Source organism: Pseudophryne corroboree, chromosome 4 (genome assembly GCF_028390025.1).
Source record: "Pseudophryne corroboree isolate aPseCor3 chromosome 4, aPseCor3.hap2, whole genome shotgun sequence".
In the NCBI taxonomy this organism is placed as follows: Eukaryota; Metazoa; Chordata; class Amphibia; order Anura; family Myobatrachidae; genus Pseudophryne; species Pseudophryne corroboree.
In genome coordinates, this window is record NC_086447.1 from 480,320,593 (window position 1) to 480,332,782 (window position 12,190).

General features: G+C 43.3%; 1 long non-coding RNA gene across 2 annotated transcripts in view; it reads right to left on the reverse strand.

Moving 5' to 3' along the window:
- Positions 1-12,190, reverse strand: part of LOC134909792 (uncharacterized) — a 48,312-nt gene that overhangs the window by 13,340 nt on the left and 22,782 nt on the right. Inside the window, exons 4-5 of one of the 2 annotated variants that reach the window (XR_010176028.1) lie at positions 5,576-5,746; positions 2,185-2,237 (exon numbers count right to left, since the gene is read on the reverse strand). This is a non-coding gene — a long non-coding RNA (uncharacterized LOC134909792). The remainder of the gene's footprint in view (positions 1-2,184; positions 2,238-5,575; positions 5,747-12,190) is intronic. The other variant, XR_010176029.1, reaches the window with a different exon arrangement.

Consider the following 12,190-nt stretch of genomic DNA (forward strand, 5'->3'; position numbering starts at 1 on the left):
GTGTGAAGTGTGCTGAGAGCAATGGCGCACAGCTGCGGTGCTGTGCGCCTACCTTTATCTGAAGACAGGAAAGTCTTCTGCCGCCGATTTTTCCGGACCTCTTCGCTCTGCTGGCTCTGTAAGGGGGCCGGCGGCGCGGCTCCGGTGACCCATCCAGGCTGAACCTGTGATCGTCCCTCTGGAGCTAATGTCCAGTAGCCTAAGAAGCCCAATCCACTCTGCACGCAGGTGAGTTCGCTTCTTCTCCCCTTAGTCCCTCGATGCAGTGAGCCTGTTGCCAGCAGGTCTCACTGAAAATAATAAACCTAAACTAAAACTTTCACAAAGAGCTCAGGAGAGCCCCTAGTGTGCACCCTTCTCGTCGGGCACAGAAAATCTAACTGAGGCTTGGAGGAGGGTCATAGGGGGAGGAGCCAGTGCACACCAGGTGATCCTAAAGCTTTCTTTAGATGTGCCCTGTCTCCTGCGGAGCCGCTATTCCCCATGGTCCTTACGGAGTTCCCAGCATCCACTAGGACGTCAGAGAAACCTACATTACACTCTACACTCACACACACTCCAACATGACAATTTACGGTCAAGGAACTAGGAAGCAGTAGTGTTGTAAATGTAGTTTTGATGCTGAAAAATACATCTCCATTGTCAAAGCTATGCAGGTGTGGTCACAATCTGAGCCCACTGTTCTTCTGGGGAACTGTCACAAATTTGATAAAATGGAGAGAAATAAACTACCAACCAGCGATGCCTTAAGAGAGGAGGAGGCCATTGTGCAGTCTCCGACTGGGCCTTATCCGCGCTAGCTGGCAGAGCAGTGGGACCCTGAACACTAGGGTTACTAAGAGACCCTAGTGCTGTCCCAGAGTGCAGTGCACATGCGCAGGTTGTGGTAAAATGGCATGGTGGTCATTTTCCTACTGCACATGTGCACAATGATGGGAAAATATGCGGCAGCCATTTTACCGATGATTGGTGAAGCACTGCTGCTGCCAACTCGGGACTCTGGAGGGGTACATATTCAATAAATGGGTGCAGGGTCTTGCACCCATTATAAATACACCACTGCTACCAACCAACCAATCAGCTCCTGTCATTTTTTTACCCAGCCTGTAACATGGCAGTTAGGAGCTGACTGGCTGGTACTTTTATCTCTCTCTATTTTATCACTTTCTAAGGCTTAGTACATCTGCCCCTGGGTCTGCAACCACCACTGCGTATTTGCAAGCAGTTGCCTGGATCTTCAATCCTGTCTGTGGTGTCTCAATGCATTTCCAGGTGGCTACAGCATTAGCATTCAATCGCACATCCACTGTGTACAGGATCATAGCTATGAATGCATTAGTGTACATCTCTGAATCATGCCCTTAGTTTGTCTTTAGTAGACAGAGACATTTTTACTATGAGTGAAATCACTATAATTAATATCAATCTGAAAACCAAGGAAAAAAGTGAATATGTATATTCCATTCCACAGCCTATTTCAATGAGTAGTAGATTGTGAGTGTTGTAAAGGCAGAAGGAGAGATCAGTCCACTTGATTTAAGAGGGTCATGGGTCCTTTTACTTGACCATTTTTGTTTGCTGAGTGATGTAATAGTTTGCTAGCTAAACAATTTGTGGAGCTGTTATTCTCAGCAGAAACTGTGGTCATTTTACCAATTCAACAGTTTATTGCTGTAATTGAGGGGGGTGCTGTGGTGTTTATTAACTAGTGTTTGTTCCATATTTACTTTGTGGGTATGTGAACAACCTTTGAACATACTCCATTGACATGCTCCAATGTTCATATTCTACCTGTGAATTTACTTCATCTTAACATTGGTGATTTAATTCTTTGTTTTCTGAAGAGTGTGTGATTGATTTACCCCTTCATTGCTGCAAAACTGTTTTCTCACAGGAATATTTATTTTACTACATTATCTGTTTAATGGAAAAATAAGACATTTAGAAAATAACATAAAGAAATATTTAACTGTAATTAAAGCTCCCAGAATTATCCAGTATGGAAGTGTCAACACAAATCTGTCTGGTATTCCATCCCTTAATGTAACAGCATGGAGCAGTAGCTATCAACACCAAGTACTCAGCTGAGTGAATAATTATGTGGAAATGAACTTTTGAATAAAAATAAACCCTTTATGCCGCGCTGCTGCAATCAAAACAGTCCAGTGATTAGATAAGACTTACATGGTGGTGACAAGACGACGTTCAGCAGAATTTCACCCTTGAGAAACTTAGAGCTTATTTAGAAGAAAAGGAAAGGTTTTAGAAAATACTTAGCACATGGGGATTATAGTGTCCCACAAACACACAGACAACAGCGTTACTCACAGAGCGGCAAAACAAATGAAGAAGCATACATCAATTTTTTTGCTTTTTGTCAGTGTTGACGACAGAATTTGCTAAACTGTAACACTTTCATAGCCCTTCTATGGCATCAGTGGGGGCTATGAGGGGCTGAAACACTATTTACTAAGTCTTGGAGAGAGATATAGTACCAACCAACCAGCTCCTCCTTGTCATTTTTCAAAACAGCCTGTAACATGGTAGTTATGAACCGATTGGCTGCTACTTTATCTCTCTCCAAGGCTGAGGAAATGGACCCCATAGTCTGTAAATGTATGTACGTCTATTAGCATGTGCGATTTGAGCACCATGCAAAACTCAGTTTTCATAGAAATTATATATCAGTGATAGTATGCCTAACCCAGAGGTTCCCAAACTGTGTGCCGTGGCTCCCTGGGGTGCCTCGGGACACTTGCAGGGGTGCCCTGGGTTGATGGTCCAGGACCAATTCAAATTATTTATGGTCAATATAATAGGCAAAACCAGTGCTGGTGGCTGCCAGTCATAAAATATGTGGCCAAACAGAAGAAAATCTTCTCCCTCACCACACAACTGACCCTAAGGAGGACATATAAACGCGATCTACTTAATGTAATATTTATTTCTAAATTTCTCAAAAAGAAATTTTTGGCCTAGGGGTGCCGTGAAAAAAATTCTGATATTCGAGGGCCCCGTGATTCAAAAAAGTTTGGAAATCACTGGCCTAACCTATTTGTTTGTTTTAGAGCAGTGATCAATGAAATGCAGCCACGACCCCCCTAAAGGGAGAATAAAATAGTGTGGCGTGCCCGTAGCGTGGCGAACCCGCAAGGGGCTCATTTGCGCTCGCCACACTGTCGGTAAGCCGGCGGTCGGGCTCCCAGCACCGGTATGCTCGTCGCCGGGAGCCCGGCCGCCGGCAAATCGTAGTGAACCCCTAAAGAGTATGAGGGTGTCTATTACTGCTTAAGAGAATGTGTATAACAGTGTTATATAGAAAAAATTAAAGGAATGTTCTTTTTTAATATTTTTTATTTAAACATGTTTATCTGCAGTTCACGTTCATACTCATTGCCAACCGGCCGTTTCATCAAATATATTGTGTTTTCAAATTGTTAGCTATTGTACCTGAGTGCACACTGCATACTGCAATAAAGCCAAGAGCTAATGTAAGGAATACTCTGCACTTTCCAAGTACCTGTATTTCACCTAAAGCTGTATACCATCAAACTTTTATTTTGTGTGATATCGTTTTTATAAAACAGTTTAAAAGAACATTTGTCATGTATTGCTATTTCTATATTTAAGTGAATAGTGAGAATATCTTTATTCTGTCTGTGATAAATCTATATTAGTTTTTCAATATTTGTCTGAGGAAACCAGAGTGTTGATGAATGGTTTATCTGGATGTGCTACTGTACTCGTGCTCTGAGCTGTACGGGTAACTCCAACAGATTTTCTCTTGCATATGCTGTTGTCCCCAAATCCTGTGTTGGTGTAGTACAATGCTGCATGTGCAGGGAAACAAAGAGCCCTGATTTGTGATAGGTCTTTGACCTCCCCCATTAAAACTGGTTAACTAGAACTAATTGGCTGCTCCTGAAGAGCAATTAGTGGATTTATTAATCTAGCTATGACAGGTGTGAAAATCAGTTAGTGGTCTTTATTTAACCCAATCACCAATATGCATATCTGATTAACTGTTTAGGATTACGCTATCTGTTAATGCATCACAAAAACTGCATCAAATTTATCCCTGTAAATTGAACCTGACTAGTAATTAACATTTGTTATAATTGGCCTCCTGTTGATATGTTTCTTTTTCTAGGGTAGTCAGGTTAGTTTAATCGTATAAATGCGATGTCAGAGTGTACTTGTCATTTTCTGCTTTGTTATTTTATGCACGTGTCTGGACGCTGAGAAACAATATCAGGGGATTCCAGATGGCACACTTATCTGGTACACGTGTACACACATTACCCCATTGTTGTACGTTACTATATGCTTCCCCAGAATTCCTGCTATAAGTATACCAGTCATATAAGAGGTGCACCAAATCCTTTGTCTATTGGTTTTGAGACGTTTGTTACCTTTCTTTCACTAAAAAGCAATCATAACTTATTTTTACAGAAGCCCACTTACTAAAAAAAAATAATTAATTCCTAAAAAGAACTATTAAAACATACTGCTGTTTACACTTGCATGTCATATCCACCAACTGTCTCTTAATTTCCATTCTTCTTGGCTTAGATAAGTATAGATAACATCCTGTAACTGGCTCCAAATATTGTCTCTTTGGCTATCTATAGCCCTTTTCCACCTAAAACCGGGTAACTGAACATGGCTTTAAGCCGTGTCACAGCAGCTTGAAACCCAATTCACATGGCAGGCTGGACCCAGAGGATGGTCTTCCCTCTGTCACACTTGGAGATGACATTATCTGCTTCTCCATAGGCTTTTAACGGAACTCATCATTACCCGGGTCCTTCCCGGGCCCAGGGTCGGACTGGCCCACAGGGGTACCAGGGAAACCACCGGTAGGCCCCACTGCCTGCGGGCCCACTCCTTCCTCTAGGGATCAGGTTCCAGACTATGCACTTGTATTATACATGGTAGATATGTTGTATTATACTGCACTAAACTGTTGTCTATTTCAAGCCTCTGTGGAGGCTGGCCACACCCCCTTTGTAGGCTGGCCACACCCCTAAGTATGGGCCCCTATAACTGCATTCCCCCGGTGGGCCCTTCATGTACCAGCCCAACACTGCCCGGGCCCGACCTGGTAGCTACCCGGGTTGGATCCACGGGGTCAGTGGAATGAGGTTATTTTTCAAGGACCCTTTTCCACTGAGCTGCAACCTGGATTATAGCGGCAGTGAATAAAGGGATATAACTATATTACTGCAGTCATGTTACTGCATACAGGGATCTTTGAATGCATGAAACAAATAGTGAATATTGGGAGGTAATTGATATGCTTCATGAAATTGCAATATCTGCATCTGTTTAGGATTATTTGTTCATGTTCAATTAGAGTTTTATTATACTCTACGTAATATGAGCTTACATAAATGGAATACATACGAAATCCCGGCGGTCAGGATGCCACATGACTGACAGCGGCATCCCAACACTAAAGATCCCAACCTTGGAGGGAGTAAGTATTTATGCCCTCCCCCTGTCCCCTACCCTAAGCCTCAGGGGGTGTTGGCTATGGCTAACCCTCCCCCCAGGTCCTTATCCCAATGCTCACCTACGAGATTCCAGCTGTCGGTGATCCGGTAACCGCCAGCTTCCCAACAGCTGGGATGCTGAATGCATCCCACACATGTTATTTTGCACTGCTCCTGTATGTGTCTCACAGTGGGTGTTATCTGTTGATCTGCGGTGTATTCATCAATATCAAAGTACAGCTACAGTGCACCTGCAAATACAGAAAATTGTTCAGTTTGGAGATAGGATCGTCTGTACACAACAGCATTCAGAGCCAATGCAGAGTGACTGATCAACTAAGATAATTTGGGTAAACTCTGTTTTCATACCTGATTTTGCAAATTTGCTAACACTGCAAAAATGATTAGGTCTTTGAAGGTCATGAGTCAGATTGCAATGGCTAACTAGAAAAATGTGCTAATCACCAAAGACTGAAGTACAGGTTGAGTATCCCATATCCAAATATTCCGAAATACGGAATAATCCGAAATACGGACTTTTTTGAGTGAGAGTGAAATAGTGAAACCTTTGTTTTTTGATGGCTCAATGTACACAAACTTTGTTTAATACACAAAGTTATTAAAAATATTGTATTAAATGACCTTCAGGCTGTGTGTATAAGGTGTATATGAAACATAAATGAATTGTGTGTATGTACACACACTTTGTTTAATGCACAAAGTTATTAAAAATCTTGGCTAAAATTACCTTCAGGCTGTGTGTATAAGGTGTATATGAAACATAAATGCATTCTGTGCTTAGATTTAGGGCCCATCACCATGATATCTCATTAAGGTATCTAATTATTCCAAAATACGGAAAAATCCCATATCCAAAATACCTCTGGTCCCAAGCATTTTGGATAAGGGATACTCAACCTGTATATTCCCAATCAGAATTGCCCATTTAACCCACGTTTAATGTTGTATTATGTTATTTCTTTAAAAAAAGGTTTCCTCCAAAATGTGTTGCATTTGCCTACAATTTTTGGGTTATACACCACTGGGGTTTTTTTTTATAGTTAAGTGTCCACCTAAACAGGTATCACCTATTAGAACTTGGAACAGCTGACATACACATTTCTCGCTCTAACTAAAATTACTTGTCTACTACTAATATATTAAGATCAATGACACAACAGTCTGCTGTATGTATGATGTACCATCTTGTTGTTAGACACAATGGGGGTTATTCCGACCTGATCGCTAGCAGGCTACTGCGATCAGATAGTCGCCGCCTACAGGGGGGAGGAGGAATCGCTGTGCAGGGCTGCGCTCGCTTGTGCAGAGAGCTGCACAAACAAAAATGTGTGCAGTTTCTGCACAGCTCAGGACTTACTCACCCGCTGCAATCATTCAGGATGGAGCTGATGTCAGGATCCCTCCCTGGAAACGGCTGGGCACGCTTGCGTTCGGACGGACACTCCCTGAAAACGGCCAGTTGACGCCTCCGGCCATCCTCTTCCTGTCAATCCTCTTGCGGTCGCGGGTGCAATCGCTTTCTTCATTAGTTCTGTCGCTCCCTGGTGACGGCCGTCGCCAGGGAGTGACGCGCCTGCGCATTGTGACCCATGCACAGGTGCACTACAGACCTGATCGCACCGCTGCAAAAAACTGCAGCATGCGATCAGATCGGAATGACCCCCAATGGCCCTGATTTTGCTTCTTTTGCCGCAGACGTATCTGTGTGCTAATGCCGTGACTGACTGTATTCATACTGAGGCATCTGTCTGCAGCGGTGCAAACCCGTCTCAGTGTTTTTAGATGCACCACTGGATGCACTATTGAAACTTGCGCCAGCCCTATGACAAGTGCAGTTTCTCAATCTGAATAGGGCATCCTGTGTGAGACGTTCTGCATCTTTGGATGCAGCCACTGTCAGCAACACACCCACTTCTGCCTACCCACCTCTCTGTTACCTCCTAGGTATGCCCACTAATATCCACACTCCACGCATCCAAATCTGTTCTGTGTCTCTGGGCAGGATGTACTAATATGTTACGCTGCGCTGAGCTGCATTGCGCTAATAGCCCTGTTACTGCTCCGAAGCCCCCAACCTCCACCTCCTCCTTCGATAACGATCTGGGGCCTGGCCACCATGCCTCAGGTCACATCACATGGGGAGAATAGCCACAGCCTGATCCCGGCCTACCCTGGGGGAGGGGGCAATGTGGGGCACCACAGTGTCATTACACAATGGGAAGGGGGGGTATCGCCCAGGCGGATAGATGCGCCATTGTCCGGACGCAGCTCCATGACGTCTCCCATTATCCGCTCACTTGCTGCCGCCTGCAGCTAGCGCCGGGTGGGGAGAGTGTGTGCAGCTCGGGGCAGCACAACATCTTAGTACATCCCGCCCTCTGTGTGGTAACTGTCAGGAAGCATGTACAGTACATCATTGGACAGTTGTGTGCCTATCCATGTTGTGTGCAGTTAGTGTCTGACTAAAGCTGGGTACACACTAGGCAATAAATCAACAGTTCAATTGAGTGGCTGCTATATCACAGGCACATTGGCGGGTGTGTACCAGTGATGTCCGTGAACGTCGTTCACAGACATATCATGTCAGCTGTGCAGTACATGTAAATGCCCACCCACTTGTGACGTCAGGCATGACACATCGTGATTGGTAAGTGTGTATGCAGTCACCAATTGCCAGACAGATTAACGGGTCAGCCAGACAACCGATCAGTCATTTTGGTGTGTGCCGAATACAAGAATCGGTCCCAATTTGTGCCACATCCAATCACAGAAATCCATCTGGCTGATGGTCTTTACTCATATCAGAAGTTTGTCAGGGCAACATACATGACCATAGATAGTCATGATTCATGATCTGTGCTAGAGATACCTTCCAAATAAAGACTATTTGCAATCAAAACTGTGATAGAACAACATACTATATGCTAGTATTAATGGTATCATCAGTCCCATTATTATGGATCAATTGTCAGTTTTGTTGAGTCCTCCGGGTTATATTACCTCTGTATTAGTCATTTGCAATGACCTCTCAATTTTGAATATATATTAATGTAACTATATTATCTACCTTACATTAGAGAGGTGTTGAAGAAACACAGGTCATTCATAATACAAAAAGCCAACAGTTGAATCCAAAAATGCAGGCAGCTGTTTGAGATATATGTCTGTAGTTTTAGAACGAGACAAGGAGATTTGTATTTCCTGTTTTAATTAAAGAGGACTTTCTCAGTACAAGAATAAAAGAGGATTCTTGTCCCTTAAGGCACGCATCTGTTCTGCATAAGGCATAAGTGTAGTATAAGTGTGAGAAATTGCTCAAGGATGGTCGTATGATTCAGGACACTGCGTGTTCCTGCCTCACAGACGACTAAAGTCTGTTTTCCACATCGGACTTATGGATCTCACGAATGTTTGTACTCTACTAGAAACAAAATGTTAATCTCCAGGGTATTGTTTACATAAGGAAACATAATGTAGCATTTTATCAAATGCTGTTTGCTTTCTTTAAGTCACTGCTCGCTATATTTATGACTGCAAAATGTCACTGCGCAATTAAGGTCTAACATATTGGCTTTTGTCAGATTAAATCAGAACTATTTTGCCTATACGGAAAAATCTATGGTGAGAGCTGAGTTTAAAAAAAAACATAAATACTTGGAAATATCCGACACCTAGTCAATATTAATTTCACTGGATGGTATAATTAAAAGGATGGAATTTACTATTTCATTTTACTTAGAAATACCCTTATTTCACAAATTCAAATCATGTGGCTTTTAAATCAGGCTGTACCAAAAAACATATAAGGGAACTGTCACAATGAACAGTATGGTATAGATAGATAGATAGATAGATAGATAGATAGATAGATAGATAGATAGATAGATAGATAGATAGATAGAGTACAAAACCTGTATCTCATATACTAGGGCCTACTGCTATAGCATTGCTTCCTCTTTTTGTTCTGGGCACCTGAAATTATTTTTCCTAATATTATTTAGTGAAATCACAGTTTATAAGGCATAACAGCTACCATAGCCAGTAAAGTAGTGATGTGAAACCTCATGTGCTCAGTGACAGTGATGTATACTCTTGTCTGCACTCTGATAGTCTGAGGCCAAGGCATAGAAAGGTGAAAACGGGGATAATAGCTACTGCTGTCTGCATTTCGAAAGTCAGAGGAAATAGCAGTAAGAGAACGCAAATGAAGATGGATGATTTACTAAGGGATGGAAGTGATATGTCCTGAGGAGTGGCAGATATGGACGAATGGCTCCTATTCGGCCTCAACTGTTTCTTTTCCTTGTGCTGTTTAGAAAGGGCAAGGTTTCAGAAAAGTACTTCCTGGCGGTGACCGCTGCGCACTACTTTGTGTACTGCAGCACAGGGTCAGATACAGGTCATCATGGGCAACCTCAGATATGTAATGAGTAACTAAGACTAGAGTTGGGTTTTTACAAGCAATTGTATAGAAATATATTGGTCTTTTAAATGCATTTGCGAGACTGCCAAACCTACTGAAAATGCATATGATGGGACATTTAATTAAGACCTGATTCTTAGGTGAAGTTCTATCTTTCAGTTGCATAATAATATGTGGCAAGAAGTGGATGTGAGAGACGAAGATAATGGATTACGCTTAGTGATTAAGGTTCACAAAATATATCAACATTCATAGAAGTCCAGTATATTTTAAAAGGATTAAGCCTCTAGTCACACAGCCCTTGTGGTAGCGCAACTGCAGAACCACCTACAGCGACCAAGGGATGCTCTGGGCAGGCACCCAGCAGCCTGTGGAGATGCCCAGAGCATGCTTAGGACACTCTGGGCAGTGTTGTACTTCTCAGAGCCGTTGGTCCCACCCCTAGGCATGACATCACAAGTAAAGGGGGTGGGCATAGAACAGGGAGCACTGCCACCCTGTAATGGCACTGGTGACATGCATTAATGCATGACAAACGTCAAACGTCTCTGCAGCCATTCAGTAGTACTCCAGTTTGCATTTATTATCTTCAGTAGATGGTGGAACATATTTTAGCATTCGGTGTGTACAACAGAAGTGCATCTAATGTTGTGTGATCACCTTTGTAGTGCGTGATGGCAAACAGACAAGCCACTGAGCCGTCACCCATGGCCCATCTCCTTCCTGTTTTATGCCACAACCTTTTCCCTGCTTTTTGGCCTGTTGGCATATTATTCTCGGCTTTATGTCATTCTGCCATTTACAGTCTAACTTTCAAAGGCTGGTAGTAATCTGATCACTCAGATGTCACATATAAGCATCAGATTTGTTTAGTATAACTTGTAAAACTTGTTTATTTTATAACAAAATGCCTACTGACATGTTGTTAGGTTGCTTTGCAGTATGTATAGCTTGTGCGACCCATCTGAAGGTTACAGGGCCATGTATGCAGCCCTGAAGTCTATCATAATGCTGCCGCTGCTATATACTCATACAAGTCAAAATGTTGCAAGTTGAAGATATAGAACTTTTTCTACATGGTAAATTGGTCACATATGTGTTATATTTTCTGCCAATGCAGCTAATTTGGTGCACATCAGCATGTCATTACCATGTGTACTGGGTGCACCCACCCTAATTCATGCTGAAAATGCAGTCACCGCCAATGGAGTCTATGGAAGACCAATTACCAGGGTTCACTACGATCTGCCGGCGGCCGGCCTCCCGGCGACCAGCATACCGGCGCCAGGAGGCCGGCCGCCGGGTTACCGACAGTGTGGCGAGCGCAAATGAGCCCCTTGCGGGCTCACTGCGCTCGCCACGCTACGCGCGCCACACTATTTTATTCTCCCTCCAGGGAAGTCGTGGACCCCCACGAGGGAGAATAAGTGTCGGTATGCCGGCTGTCGGGCTCCCGGCGCCGGTATGCTGGTCGCCGGGAGCCCGACCGCTAGCATACTGAAGACCACCCCAATTTTCAGCCTAATCACAAAAGGTCAGATTAGGCCACTCATGCACAGAAAGCTTATTCCATTTGCATATTACACTGAAGGTTAACTGCTGTTTTGAAGCATATACAGTAGTAGTATAAATATTCAGATAAATACTGTGAAGTACTACAGCCATTAAAACAAATGCATATTTCCTTGTATGCAAAATTCAAATTCAAATCACTTGACTCCGAATGACAATAGGTTTGACTGATAAACCTGTGCTTAGCACATGGAAGAAGTTAAAGGAACAACATTTACAGTACTATGGCCCTCATTCCGAGTTGTTCGCTCATTATTTTTCTTCGCATCGGTGCGATTTTCCACTAACTGCGCATGCGCAATGTTCGCACTGCGGCTGCGTCAAGTAAATTTGCTAAGAAGCTGGTATTTTACTCACAGCATTACGAGGTTTTTTCTTCGTTCTGGTGATCGGAGTGTGATTGACAGGAAGTGGGTGTTTCTGGGCGGAAACTGACCGTTTTATGGGAGTGTGTGAAAAAACGCTGCCGTTTCTGGGGAAAACGCGGGAGTGGCTGGAGAAACGGGGGAGTGTCTGGGCGAACGCTTGGTGTGTTTGTGACGTCAAACCAGGAAAAAAACTGACTGAACTGATCGCAGTGGCAGAGTAAGTCCCGAGCTACTCAGAAACTGCTAAGAAATTTTTATTTGCAATTTTGAGAATCTTTCGTTCGCAATTCTGCTAAGCTAAGATTCACTCC